The sequence below is a fragment of the Tachypleus tridentatus genome, chromosome 6 (genome assembly GCF_004210375.1).
Source record: "Tachypleus tridentatus isolate NWPU-2018 chromosome 6, ASM421037v1, whole genome shotgun sequence".
Lineage (NCBI taxonomy): Eukaryota > Metazoa > Arthropoda > Merostomata > Xiphosura > Limulidae > Tachypleus > Tachypleus tridentatus.
The window spans coordinates 102612207-102627473 of NC_134830.1; the positions used below are offsets into that span (position 1 = coordinate 102612207).

Here is a 15267-nt window from a genome sequence, read left to right on the forward strand (position 1 = left end):
AAGAGGTCTGTATTAAAGTACCTTTTGTTCAAGAAAGTTAACAATGATGCAAAAAGTGCTGAACTGCTACTTTTAAGTCTAGTTGTATTTACTTTCACTGGAAGGGAGGAGCGATGAAGAACTGTAAATGGTTTCTCAATCCTTTCATCATTCCTCACTAATGAGACAAATAGTTCGTTTGTGCTGTAGTCAGTGAGATGTATCTTTTAGTACTCAATTCATGGTAGGTACGATAACACATTATTGCAGCCCAGGTATCACCCAGAATTATGCCTCTGTGCGCACGCGCACACACACACACCAACTGACATATAGTAGACATGAGGGCAGAACGACACGCCCGCTACAGATACCAACACATGACATGGGATCGGCTAGTTTACATCAGGCAATGGCACGACAGCCAAAGTTAGGTGCGGGTGTCAAACCCCACTACACGTCATCACGAGATACGTTAATACTGCAAGTATTGTATTCGGCTGGGAAATCTGGTGAAACAGCGATATGTGAGTTGTAATGAATGCAGCCAGATTCTGAACACAGTCAGAAGTGCTAACTTTTAATCTGCAGAGTAACGATATTCCATAAACACTGGGTAGCATTTTGCAAAAGACATTATTTGTCATTTGTATAATGATGCATAAATTCAGTTGACTCTCTCAGTCTAGATGTTCTCAAGATATTCCAGTAAGCTTCAAGTAACCGTTGACATGAAGATGCTATAACTTCAGCAGTCAGCCCTATTCGTGTCCCCATCTCTACTGTAACAAATCCGAATCCGACTTCCGAAACCACTTAATCCAAATCATTCAGCATGTTGTCACCAAAGTGTTTAACAGCACTAAGCTCAGCACTGGTGTGTTTTTGGAGTAGAAATTATATGGCTTGGCAAAGTCTGTACATTCAAAACTGTCGTATGCTCGAATGAAGCACTGCAAAAAATATGGCTGAAATATTAACTGGTCATTTCTTAAAAGAACTCACATGCCTCACTTTACAACCATGTGATGCTGAGGTTGAAAAGAGCTGATTTAAGTTCTAGATCACCCCCATCCCTCTACTTGATGGACTTTGAAGCTATGAAAGCAACTTCTGCTCAGACATTCTGGTATTCAATATCACAACACACAGAACACAACACTACAAAGATCTCTAGACTGTACTCATCATAATTAAGGTCCTCTTTCCAATTACGTCGACTCAACAGTGATATTTTCACATCATGAACACTCCCACTCTGCGATTGAAAAGAGATATTGCTTAAGCTAAGAAGCTGAAAAGTGAAGTTTTTATTTAGAACATGTATGAGTTTTATGCTAATCTTTAACATAAGAGTTAACCTAATTGATACATTACTTGACCAATTATCAGTGCGAGCATAGTTAATTTCTGTGCACTTATAATTAAATGCCCATCACTGGCATCTAAACCCAAATTTTAATGTTATATAAGTCCACTGACTTACCGCTTCTATTTTAAAAATCACATTTAAAAAAAGAAATGAGAACACATTGGTATATTGTACTGATATTTTAGAAAAAGACTGGGAAGAAAAATAACTTAGTAACGCTACAGAGGAAAGAAACGCAATATAGAATGGTGATTAATTTTTGCAAAAGTTATTGATTAATACAGGGAATTGTTTGTTTGTTTGTTTTTTGAATTTCGCGGAAAGCTACTCGAGGGCCATTTGCGTTAGCCATCCCTAATTTAGCAGTGTAAGACAAGAGGGAAGGCAGCTAGTCATCATCACCCACCGCAAACTGTTGGGCTACTCTTTTACGCCCCCACAGCTGAAAGGGCGAACATGTTTGGTGAAACGGGGATTCGAACCCGCGACCCTCGGATTACGAGTTAAACGCCTTAACCACCTGGCCATGCTGGGCCCGACAGGGGAGTGTCAAAGGGATTTTTGTTAAATCCCGCACATACTCTCCTATTGGCGTTGGATATTCTTTACAAATAAAAAATTCCCAAAATAAACATTTAGTTTTTTTTATTGCTACTAGCTTTTGAGATAAAAATCTATGACCATATAATCAATTAATATTAATCTCGGAGGTTACGGTTTCAAGAAAACACATTGTCGATAAATAAACTTTACACAGCATTTTTATGATATATGTCTTTTACATAGCATAATATATAATGATTTTAAATTTATGTACTTAAAACTTCAGAAGAAATTTTGGACGTAGTTATTTATCTTACTGGATCAAGCGCCTTAGCCCCCCATCCCATTACCATACACCTTCAGTCTTTTAACAACTCTGTGAAGGGTCTCCATATAACTTCCCTCCAGTACACAGTGGTATGTCTGCAGACTTACACTCTATAGAAACCGGGTTTCGATATCCGTGGTGGGCAGATCACATAAAAGCATTCTGTATCTTTGTGCTTAGGTGGTTAGGGCGCTCGATTCCTAATCTGAGGGTCGCAAGTTCGAATCTCCGAGTAGCCCAAGAATTGGTGGTGGGTGGTGATGACTAGCTGCTTTCTGTTTAGTTTTACACAACTAACTTACAAACAGCGAGGCTCATGGGGCAAAATTGCATGGTTTGTTTGTTTCTTTAATTTCGCGCAAAGCAAACAAATCATGTAATTTTGTTCCATGAGCCTCACGAAGTTTAGTTGTGCCATTGGACGAACACAAACTTAATTCTACTGTGGTAAAAAACTGGGCTTGCATTGATATTGCTAACTTAAGAGGCTGACATGAAAGTGTATAAAAACAATTCTTTTTACAAAGAGAAACAACGAAGTACACTAAAAGTACTATATTGGTTGTCAGAAACATTTGAAAATGGGTATGAAGCAGAGATCCGATTCTGTTTGTGGTGTCTTTTGTTGTTGTATGTCGTACAAGAAAAAAACATTTAATATTATGGCGTTGTACATATTATTTGTTCATACTATATATTGTACAATATGTGTTCCTGGAAACATAAGTTTAGTTAACACCAAGTAATTCTTTCGACATTTTACAAATACCGCTACAATGTTGATAGCACACAAGCCGATCATATCAAAGTACGGTGCTCTGATAACACGCTGTTATTGTTGAAGTTGTTTTTTGTGTGTTTTCTTATAACAAAGCCACATCAGGCTATATTTTGAACCCACCGGGGAGAATCGAATTCCTGATTTTAGCGTCGTAAATCCGCAGACTTACCTCTGTAATCGCGAAGGATTTGAAGTTGTTAGGATAAACCTGTTAATAGTTGGCAATAAAGTAGATTGTTTAAGATTTTAATTTAGGTTTTGATTAATTCACCTTAAAAAAAGCATATCATTTTATTAAAACATAACGTTCTCTACTTTTTATTAACGACAGAACTTACAACAATTAAAAACTCAAGATCTAATAGAAATTTTATTTGAAAATTTATTTTGAAATTAGGATTATTTCTTAATATTTGCCACAAAATATTTTTAATCCTTTATAACATATTACTATACTGTAGTCTGTAAATGATATGAACAATATCAATTTTGTTATCAAATATTATATTTTGTTTACATATTGGATATGTGGCTATGTACCGTTTAGGCTACTATTGATACAACTGACTTATAAATATAATTATATTGCTATGCATTACAAAATTATATTTGATTAGTTAGCTCTTAGGCATAAATTCTAAAACAAAATATTACATTCACGCTATCAGACAGTTTCCATTTATAATACCAAAAACAACGGTAATCAAGCCAACCAACTCTGGGTATTAGATTCTAACATACACACATAAACATAATGGATCATCTTAATAGTAGGATGATAAGTTTTAGAAAAAAAAAGTTATTTTATTTATCCTTTCATGAAAGTATTGTATATTTAATACGTAAAAATAATACTTCATGTATTATTTTATATATAAATAATCATGTATTCTAGGAAGGCTGCAATTATTATTATTATAGGCTAGAATTAGCAATATACGTTGTGTTTAACTAAAATCTTGCCAGATCTTCTTTTGCTTGGCACTGATGTGTAATATTATGCCATATATAACCATTATGGCGTTTCTTTGTTGGATAGGAACAACTTAATGACAGATAGACCCATACTCTCTTAGGAATTTGCGTTGGTATTTCCAAGGCGGTAAAGTGCTTATAACATATCAAATTTTATAGGTATGTGTGTTTGTCTTGTTAATTGGCTTCCTAACGTAATCAAACCACCCTGTGTGGACTTTTAATGTAAAAGAGAATAATTTAAAGCTCTGGATACAACTCTAGTAATCAGTGTATTTATCGACAACAACTAGAAAGAGAAAGAAAGAAAAGTGTCAACAGAATGTACAGGACTGTATGGGTGATAACAGAGTATAGAAAAGTAATTTATCGTTGTAATTTTGGTTTTAAATTAACTTAACCAGCTGTGTGGACTTCTGACGAAAAAAACGAATTATTTAAAAATCTAAGTTCAACTATGTAACAAATAGTATTATATACGTTTGATTTGTTTTAATATATTATTATAAAACAAGTTGACTGTGTGTGTGTGTCATTTGTTTATTATTGAAATTTATCGCCAACAGGTCACAGACACTTGCTGTAAAGAATCATAGCCCTATAAAACTTGACAGAACGAAATAACTCGCTGAAGACTAATAGGAAAACTTTAAGAGGGTGAAAGAACATGAAGTGAGTATTCAACAAAAAAGCAGCGGATATTAATATAATAAATACGTTTTTTTTTCCCCATAGGAAATAACAGGTATCAACTTAAGACAAAACGTCGTTTCCTACGTGCTAAGCATGATTAAATAAAACCTTCTGTCTCAAACTTCACGTTAAGCCATAAAAATGTTTTAAATTCATGCTGGTGACCCTAAATATGGCAAAAAACAAAGAAAAACTTGACTGTTCGACATAGTTAATAGGCGCCACCTACAACGAAGCCTTTTTGTTTATAGGTTGGATGGCGCCACCGTTGTCATGTAATCACTAATACATTGTGGTAAAAAGCAACAACAATGTTCTTATTAATACGAAAAAGAAACAACATTTAGAAACTCACAAAGTAGTGAGTTCTAGACTTCTACTTTAACATTAATGCTGGTCGTACACGTAACATATTTTTGCTAAAAGAAAAACAATGGGAAAAAGAAGGTACAACACGCACCATTGGAACCTCTCAGCGACCTTTTTGTTTCTGTGAATTGAGATAAAAATTTTGATATAAGTAAAAAACATTTTAGGTTTTCAATACACTTTAATATTACAATGTATTTTATAGATTGAAGTATTTTCGAAGAAAGCTTCATTTTTAAATTATGGGGTTATGTAAATATTTTTAAAATGTGTCATTAATTACAGAATAGTACAGTGCACATAAACTGTGTTCATTGAGGCGTTTTAAATACATCAGCTTATTCACAAGACGTTCTTAATCAAATGCATCACGATCCTGGTAGTTCAGCGATAGGTCTGAGTGCTTATAACGAGAAAAAATCGAGTTTTGATACCAGCGGCGGACAAAATACAGATTGCTTTTCTTTGTGTTTAACAACAAAACGGATACATCAGTTTACTTACGAGTCGTTCTATGTTTACTATGCATAACAAATAGTTCAGCATCAAACCGATCTTTACATCAAATACAAACATTAACTTGTCAAATTCAGCATCTTTCCAGATAATCCGACACAACTTGTTATTTACAATTAATAAAATTGTTAAAATGTACAACTGAGCATTTTATGCATGCAATAAAAACTGCCGTCAGTGTAGTACAATATGTATGAAACACATCTATTCAGTTTTTGGAAGCTATAATATTACATTTCGTGTTTACAATAATGACAGGTAAAGAATCAAGTCATTATTCCATAATTATATAAAAACAAGCAACATAAGCAAGATAATATACATATTTATCCACGTGCCTTGTAGTATTCATTAAAATATCATATATCTGCGTAGTTAGCTTCTCGCAGTGTGGTTCTGAGAGTTCATGGCTCGCGCGTGTCCACTTCCTAAAAGAAACCGTGATTCGAACTTTGGAGTTATTGGTGCGCTATAACATTGACGGACAAATCTCACTTTTCGGTCAGACAAAAGTACCCCAAAAGCTGGTAAGGGGAATTATTAACTAGATGCCTTTCCTCTGATGTAATAGCTCAAAATTAAGGACAGCTATGAACCCGTGGTCCTTGTGTAGCTTTGCGCGAAAATTCTAAACAAACAAAGCGCATATGTTTTGAAAATAGAAAAAAAACATGACTTGGAAAAACATAACTAGCACAACATACTAACACAGTTTGACCTACGTCGTTGTGATTTTGGTTCTCGGAGATAAACATACCAAAATTGGTGCATCCCGCAAGCGTCTCAGCATTGCTTCTCTAAATTAATAATTACGGTTCCAGATTTTGGTTAAGACATGTACTCGGTTTTATACGAAGAAATGTAATTGAAGATCTTTTTCAGGGCCTAACACTTATGAAATATTCTCAAATTCATCATGGTGAAAAAGAAATGAGTAAAAAGTATATAATTATATTTTAGCAGGGAAAAATAGATAATTGATTGAAAAAAACGATTTAAAGAAGTGACGCTCATATAGTTTGTAACATAATTTTAAAGTTATAGTTCTTAAAATACAAAAGAAAATTTAGACTAAATGTTCCATGAACTGATAAAGAAGCTTTGGTTGTTTGTTTCTGAATTTCGCGCAAAGCTACTCGAAGGCTATCTGCGCTAGCCGTCCCTAATTTAGCAGTGTGAAACTAGAGGGAAGGCAGCTAGTCATCACAATCCACCTCCAACTCTTGAGCTACTATTTTACCAACGAACAGTGGGATTGACCGTCAAATTATAACGCCCCACGGCTGAAAGAGCGTTGTTTGGTGTGACGGGGATTCGAACCCGTGATCCTCGAATTACGAGTTGAGTGCCTTAACCACGTGGTCATGCCGGACCGGAGACGGACAGTTGCACACCTACAATTTCGCATATATGCAGCATGCAAACTATTAAAGTGAATCAGTAACAAAAATAATATTCATTTTTCTTGAGGCACTTGATATCTTCAAAACAAATGTATTAAAAATATAAATTGCATACTTTTTCATAACATTAAGGTTCTCTTAACATTTATGAGGAAAACCTTACGAAAATATCAGAGTTAAATGCATATATTCTTATTATAGAATATTTTTTATGTTTCTTGCATTGTTTTCATTTTTTCCCATGAGACTGAAGAAACGTAATATTCGTATCAATTATCTAAAGCAACTCTAAACCTAAAAAGGCCCGGCATGGCCAAGCGTGTTAAGGCGTGCTACTCGTAATCTGAGAGTCGCGAGTTCGAATCCCCGTCACACCAAACATGCTCGCCTGTTCAGCCGTGGGAGCGTTATAATGTGATGATCAATCCCACTATTCGTTCGTAAAAGAGTAGTCCAAGAGTTGGCGTTAGGTGGTAATGACTAGCTGCCTTCCCTCTAGTCTTACACTGGTAAATTGTTTTCCGTTGGTACAGCTGTAGGTCTACGGATTTATAACGCTAAAATCAGGAGCTCGATTCCCCTTGGTGGACTCAGCAGATAACCCGATGTGGCTTTGTTATAAGAAAACACGCAAGTACACACACTGGTAAATTGTGACGGTATTGCAGATAGCCCTTGTGTAGCTTCGCGCGAAATTCCGAAAACAAGCAAACAATCTAAAGCAATAAATAAAATTAGTAGACTAATTTAAATAACTACGTATGATACAAAACTATACTATGTTATACGAGTATTTAATAAAACAAAATTAAAAGAACATTGTTTAACACAATGCAAATGCCTGTAACAGTGGTTGTATGTTCAACGTGTTAATACATGAGAACTTACTCTTCGATAATTTAAAATGTGAAAGTTGATCCGAACAGCAGCTCACTTACTACTATATATGTAACATTTTGGGACAACATTGGACCTATTGGTCTATCTCACCTGTTCCACACACTAAACTAAATTAATCTAAAAACAATTTAAAGCCAGTCCTTACTATTCATATACTTATCAAGATTTTTCTTAAACTAATTTAAATTTGTTGCTTTTACAACATCTGAAGACAAGCCATTCCAAACGTTGATCACCATGTTAGGAAAATAAACTGTCTTAGCGAAAGATGACTTCTACCCTGCCAAAATTTATACTTATGTTCCCTAGTCATAGTATTCTCACTGTTAAGTGTGAAAAATGATGGTACATTAACATGATCAATTCATTTTATAATCTTAAACACCTCTGTCAGATCACCTCTAACGTTTTGTTTTAAGAAAAGTTTGAGAGATTTCAGCCTCTTCTTATACGACAACCTCTCAATTCCATGCACCATCCTAGTAACCCTTCTATGAACCTTTTTCAACAATTCGATGTCTTTCCTAAGGTAAAGAGCCCAGGACTAAACACAATATTCCAATTATAGTCTAACCAATGACTGTACAATGGAATTATAACATCTGTAGACTTGTATTTAATATTTCTGTGGATACAACCTAAAATCCTATTTGCCCTACCACTAGTAACAGCACACTGCTTAAATTGCTTTAGAAATTTATCGACTATTACGCTAAGACCTTTTTCTTTCATAACACTATTAAGGATATTCCCATAAAAATTATAACTCAAATTATTATGACCCACGTGCATTATCTTGCATTTATTAAAATCAAAATCCATTAATTTGCTCAACTTACTGAATGATCTAAATCCTTTTATAAAACAGCAACATCCAAGTCCTTAATATCACCAACAAATTTAAGTAATTTATTGATCAATCCTTAATCTATGTCATTGATGTAAATTGAAAAGAGCAATGGTTCTAAGACTGAACCCTGAGGTATATCACTTGCAACATTAATCCAGTTTGACTGAACTCCATTTTTAACGATCCTCTACTTTTTTCCCTTCCAGCTACTCTTTCATCCAGTTTGCTAACTTATTCCACACACCTATAGGGAAAATTGTTTTACACGCCTTGTATATGGTACTTTGTCAAATGCTTTCTGAAAATCCATATACACTAAATTTACACTCTTGCCATCATGTAAATAAGCAGCAATCTTTTCAAAGAATGTCAAACGAATTATAAGGCAAGGTTTTTCCCTTAGTGAAACCATGTTTACTATTCAATAATATTCTAAAACAATGTTGATTATCTAATAAAATTCTAAATTTTGAAAGATGATTTTGCAAAGTACCTTTTATCAGACTTTCCAAAAACTTTTCCCCGATTGATGTAAGACTGATGGATCGATAGAGGAAAAACTTTTACCATATTCCTTGAAAAGAGGAATTACATTAGCTATCTTCCAATACTGTAGGACCAGCCCACTGTTAAAGGGCTGACAAAAAATAGTAGTAACACTCGTATAATCTTTAATCTCCTCCAAAATCCATGGGACAATATTACCTTGTCCAGGAGTCTTATCATTTTTTAAACTTCCTATTTTTTTCTTAACCAGCAAAGAATTCATGCAGTTATCTTTTTTATTTCGTTTCCATTTATCAACTGTTCCAGATGAGGAATATTGCTTAATTCTTCGCAAGTAAAAACCGAAAAAAAATTAAAATTTAATAAACCAGCCATCTTATAATCATCATATAATAGTGTTCCTTTATCATCCTTCAGGTGTCCTACCTTCACTTTTAAAATTGTGTTTACCCCTAATGTACTAAAAGAAATCGTCACTGTTAATTTTTACATGTGCAGCCAACCTTTTCTTATACATTCTTTTTGATGTCCTAAATTCCTATTTCCCTAACTTAAATTTATTAAAGTTACGATGTTTTTTCAGTTACTTTAAAAAAACGACAAGAAACGCTTAACTCGTATAAATAACAAATTATCGATGTAATTCTTGACAATTTAAATTTTAAATGCAATAAGGCGAGTCAAACTAAGAAAGCAAATCTTTGGGTACGGAGGGAAGTTCAAGATCATTGAAATCTTAGAATACTATTCAATTTATCCTTCATGTCGCTTAAAACACAGAAGTAATGTATTCTCAAATCATCAGATTATATGACAAAGCTGTAAAATACATGTAACACCAAAACAGTTAAATATAAGTTTCCCAGTTATATGTTTAGAAATACCTATATTAATATTCATATTCCATGTTTCAAACTATACGTGTTTAAAACTTATATAATAAGTAACATTATCTTCGCACTAAAGAAAAGGTAAAAGACAACAAGAATGCTTTATTAATGCCACAAAGTTGCTAGATTTATAATTTACCTACTGTTGAAACCTAAGAGTGTAAATTGATTAAGAAAAATACTTTGGTAAATCATAAACATAATGGTTGAATTGTCTGATATAAGGATTCAACTGAGTTGGATTTGGTTATGTGTATTAAATATTGATATTAAACTAAAAATATCCTATTATTTGGAAAGGGAAAACAAATAGCAAGATTTAACATACCTTACTGCATATTAAGTACGCACAAATTCTTTGAATATATTGATCTCAAGTTTAACTATTCAAGGTCATGTCAGGCAAGTAGGTGTGAAGAATATGTACTTTTAGAGCAGTGGTTCCCAACCAGGGGTGCTCGCACCCCTTGGGGATGCGAGATAGCGTTCCAGGGGGTGCGAGATAACATTTCAGTTTATGCAACTTTTAGTTTGTTGTAATATTTTTTCCTTTCCAAATGTTTCGTTTTTGTTTATATATCATTAAAAACTAATTATAAAAAATTGTTTTGGCCACCTTCACCTTTATTCTTAAATAAATAATTACTGTGAGGGGTGCAAGAACATATTAAAATTTTTAGAGGTGCGGGGCATAAAAAAGGATGAGAACCACTGTTTTAGAGGCTCCTTGCGGTTAGCAAAAGTGAATAAGCCTTTTTTACTACACACAAATTATATGCGTGGTTTAAATGACCTTCGACTAAAGTCAATTTCTCGTAAACATCTCAGGCTAGTTATATTCAAACGAGAAAAACAGGTGGTAAGTGCAGTTTATTTTATTGTGTGATAAATTGAGTTATAATTGTTGAAAAAATAAAACAAACAGTTGAAAATTTTATTAAAACTCTAATACAGAAAATTCTAATATTCTTGTACTTTGGATAATTATTTTATAACTGCTTTATTTTGCAATGAACCATATGAAATATACATTTACAGATAAAATAATCAAATATTTTGAAGAATATTTCCTTGAAGTATTTAAAGATGTGACACACAATACTTGTGAAAGTTTTTGAAAATTGCTACTGTTATGTAATAATATATGCAATTATTTTAATAGAATGCTTACTTCTCGCAGTAAAATAGAAAAGTTTAAAGTTTAGAAACAGTCTTAAGATTATAGGCTGTACATTTCTGATAGTGTTGAGCGAAACTCGTCCTTTGCAATGACCGCTCAATGCAAAGCAATGTATTCAGCTGGTCAGCGGTAAGTTACCAAATGTTCAACTTTGGGGTTGAATTCCCAGTAGTAGAAATTTAGTTCTGCGCTAAAAATTGGCAACAGATAACTAACCATCCTTTATTTTATATGTGCCGAGGAAAGTGTATTTTAGACAAAAAGAGCAAAATTCAAATATGTTACGAACAATTTCTTTATCTAAAACTTCCCTATAAACCACATAAAAGCTACAATGTAAACGCATACAAGTGAAGTTACAGGATTATTAACTAAAAATTTAGACACATAAACGGATCTCAGTTGCCTTTCTAGCGCTGTCTTGTCAATAGGCCAGAAAACGTTCCAAGATAACGAAAAGAAATTAGAATACTATGTCACTCGGCGAATGACTCATTGATAATACGGAGAGTTTATAGCGCTGAAATTAGGGGTCTTATTTTTGTGAGATTTACCATTGAGAAAGTGATAGATAAATAAATAGAACTACATCGATGTTAACGCTAGTCTATTAGTATATGCAACAGTTCAAAATTTTATCGGGGCAACTTGCAAAAAGAATTATTACAAACTCGTTTCATGCAAGGACTTTTCTATGTTAAAACACTCAATGTATCTTATTTTATAATATTTTGCTTTCGAAAAAATAAATACCTAGTGTTTTAGAGCTTCCTACGTAAAGAAATATGTGAATTGAAACAAATGATAATAAACTAATGTGTTAATTCAACTCATAATTAGGTGACAACTTTTAAAATAACTTTTTGGCAAGTTTGACAGTCCTCACTTGTAGTAGATCGGTAAGTTAAAGCTGGTTAGAAATTTGTTTTATACGCATTTATAAAATTCGTTCTGTTACAACTTCTCAGTGGCATAGCGGCATGTCTGCGGACTCATGCTGCTAGAAACCCGGTTTCAACAACCGTGGTGGACAGAGCGTAGATAGTTTATCATGTAGCTTTGTGCTTAATTCCAAACGTTATGTTGAAAATTGAAAAACAACAATTATCTTTGTTAGGCTTAATATTCCTCATTCGCAGTATATCAATAAGTTAAAACTGATTAGAAATTTGTTCTTGACGCATTTATAAAATCCCTTATGTTGTAAACTGATAAACAGCAACAATGAAACAATTATTTGAATTAAGCTTATCTTAATGTGATTGTTGTTTCAACGGCGATGAAATTAAATTTAATATATCACAGTCTCATTTAAATATATTTATCTTAATTTAAATAAATTTCCATTGATCACTAAATTCGTATAATGCGAAGATCAATAACCCAAAATTTCCTATAACTGATTTTATATATAATAAATTAGTTTTGTTAAGACACCGATTAGTTTTTAGTCAACCCCAATTTTCTTTTTAACCCAGGCTCGGCATGGCCAAGCGTCTTAAGGCGTTCGAGACGTAATCTGAAAGTCGCGGGTTCGAATCACGGTCGCACTAAACATGCTCGCCCTCCCAGCTGTAAGGGGCGTTATAATGTTATAATATGACGGTCAATCCCACTATTTGTTGGTAAAAGAGTAGCCCAAGAGTTGGCGGTGTGTGGTGATAACAAGCTGCCTTCCCTCTAGTCTTACACTGCTAAATTAGGAACGGCTAGCGCAGATAGCTCTCCAGTAGCTTTGCGCGAAATTCAAAAAACAAACTTTTTACCCCTCGTATTAGTCATTCACATATCGCCCTCTGTTATTTATTTTAGAAATAACTTATAAGCGACAAAAATATATCTTTTTTTTGTGAGTGGAAAATAAACTCGGAAAAAATATTATTTCATGAATGTTTGACGTTGATTTCACATACACGTAAATACAACATCTGAAGATGACTACCGTATGAATCAATTTAGAAGAGATGTCGTATTTTGTGATTTTTTTATTTATTTTTTACATTCTATCCAATACCAACCACCGTATCGTGATATACACAGTTATGATAATGTTATTTAGTTTACTCGTACTAACTTCCATAATCTGAAAATAAATAATTATAATGCTGTAATACCTAGTAAGTGAACTAATGAGACGATGGGAAATGGGATTCCATAGCAAAAAAATAAAATTCGAATTATTTCATTATGACTATGATGTAAGCGCATCAAATATTATAAGGATTTGATTTACCTTTAGAATGGCTGTTAATAGGTTATCTCTGAACGCTAGGATTCCACTTCTAAAGTATAAACTATAGCAGTGATCAATTCATTGGTACAAACAATATTAAGATATTATTGACATATAAACAACTAATGACGAGAATAGCAATGATGAAATTATTGGTTTGTTTGTTTATTTTGAATTTCGCGCAAAGCTACTCGAGCGCTATATGCGCTAGCCGTCCCTAATTTAGCAGTGTAAGACTAGAAGGATGTTGTTGTTCTGAACTAAGCACAAAGCTACACAATGGGCTATCTGTGCTCTGCCCACTATGGGTATGGAAACCCGAATTTTAGCATTGTCAGTCGGCAGACATACCGCTAAGCCACTGGGGGGCAAAGACTAGCGGGAAGGCAGCTAATCATCACCACCCACCGCCAACTCTTGGGCTACTCTTTTACCAACGAACAGTAGAATTAACCGTCACATTATAACGGCTGAAAAGGCGAGCATGTTTGGTGCGACGGGATTCGGACCCGCGGCCCTCGGATTACGAGTCGAACTCCGTAATATGCTTGGCCATGCCGAGCCGAAATTATTGGCACAGTATCAATATGCTATTGACAGGTGAACAGCTAACGATGATGATTGTGTGGCACAGAAAGAAACTCGCATGAAAAAGATGAAAAAATTAACCAAAGAACCTGGTGCAATTTATAGTGGTTCCCTCACAACAGCTGTTGAAAATATAGCAAATGTTATAGAAGAAAATGAAAATATTTCGTGATGAATATTGCAGTACCAGTTTTGTGGTTATTTTAAAAAATGAAGTCGTTGATATGTATGGCGGTAGTCTGAATAGATAAGTTAACATTATATCAATTTACATATACTCTGCAGTTTTACTTGAAGGGATGACTGTTCTAGTTTGTGATTTTGCTTTGCTTCCAATAAATCTATGAAGTACAAGTCCATTGACCATAATGAAGAATCAGAAAATCTTTTACCAAAAAAATTTTTATATGTGTACGAGGTGGTCTAAATGGATTATTTGTCAGTTTCAAGACACAAGAACAGTTAAGAAAACCAACACTTGCGAATTAAACAAGTTTATTTATGTTCAAGCTTTAGAAAGACTATTCTGTAATATTAAGATATTTAACAAAATGGGCATTGACAAACTGACCGTTAAATGGCATAAAAGATGTTACTTGTCATGCATTAACAAACACAAGCATAATCGAGAAAGATAGTCATCAGGAACTTGGATTTTTTTAAAGCAACTAAAGCAGCCGTTCTTTCAATGATTGCCAAAACAGAATTTGTATGAGATTGTTGAGATCTAGGTAATTAGATTTTTTAGTGTGTTATTTGTCAGAAGGTACATTACGACCAGCATATCTCACTATTACATATACGTAGACGCTAGCTTCGTAGGTACTTCAGCATTCCCAAAATTGTTTTGATGTCAAATATATTGAGCACCCTGAATATGTGCACAAAATACACCTAGACTCCCAATGATTTGGAAAACTTTGCACTAACGATTCCAGATACTTATCTGCAATGGACAGGATTTACCCATTCAATCTCGTCAAATAAGACAGGATAATATTAACTTAACAAGTATTGCTGGTTTGAATCTAATAGCATTGAAGCAAAATATCACCATTACTAATTTACGGACCAATAGCTCAAAACTGGAAACCAAAACACGACTTAAGAGCATTGTTTGTTTGTTTGTTTGTTTTGGAATTTCGCACAAAGCTACTCGA

The 15267-nt window shown here is 33.9% G+C and overlaps 1 long non-coding RNA gene across 1 annotated transcript in view; it reads right to left on the minus strand.

Moving 5' to 3' along the window:
- Positions 1-384: 384 nt before the first annotated feature.
- LOC143254620 (uncharacterized) overlaps positions 385-15267 on the minus strand; it is a 37829-nt gene continuing 22946 nt past the window's right edge. The window contains exon 2 of the long non-coding RNA XR_013030281.1: positions 385-1237. This is a non-coding gene — a long non-coding RNA (uncharacterized LOC143254620). The remainder of the gene's footprint in view (positions 1238-15267) is intronic.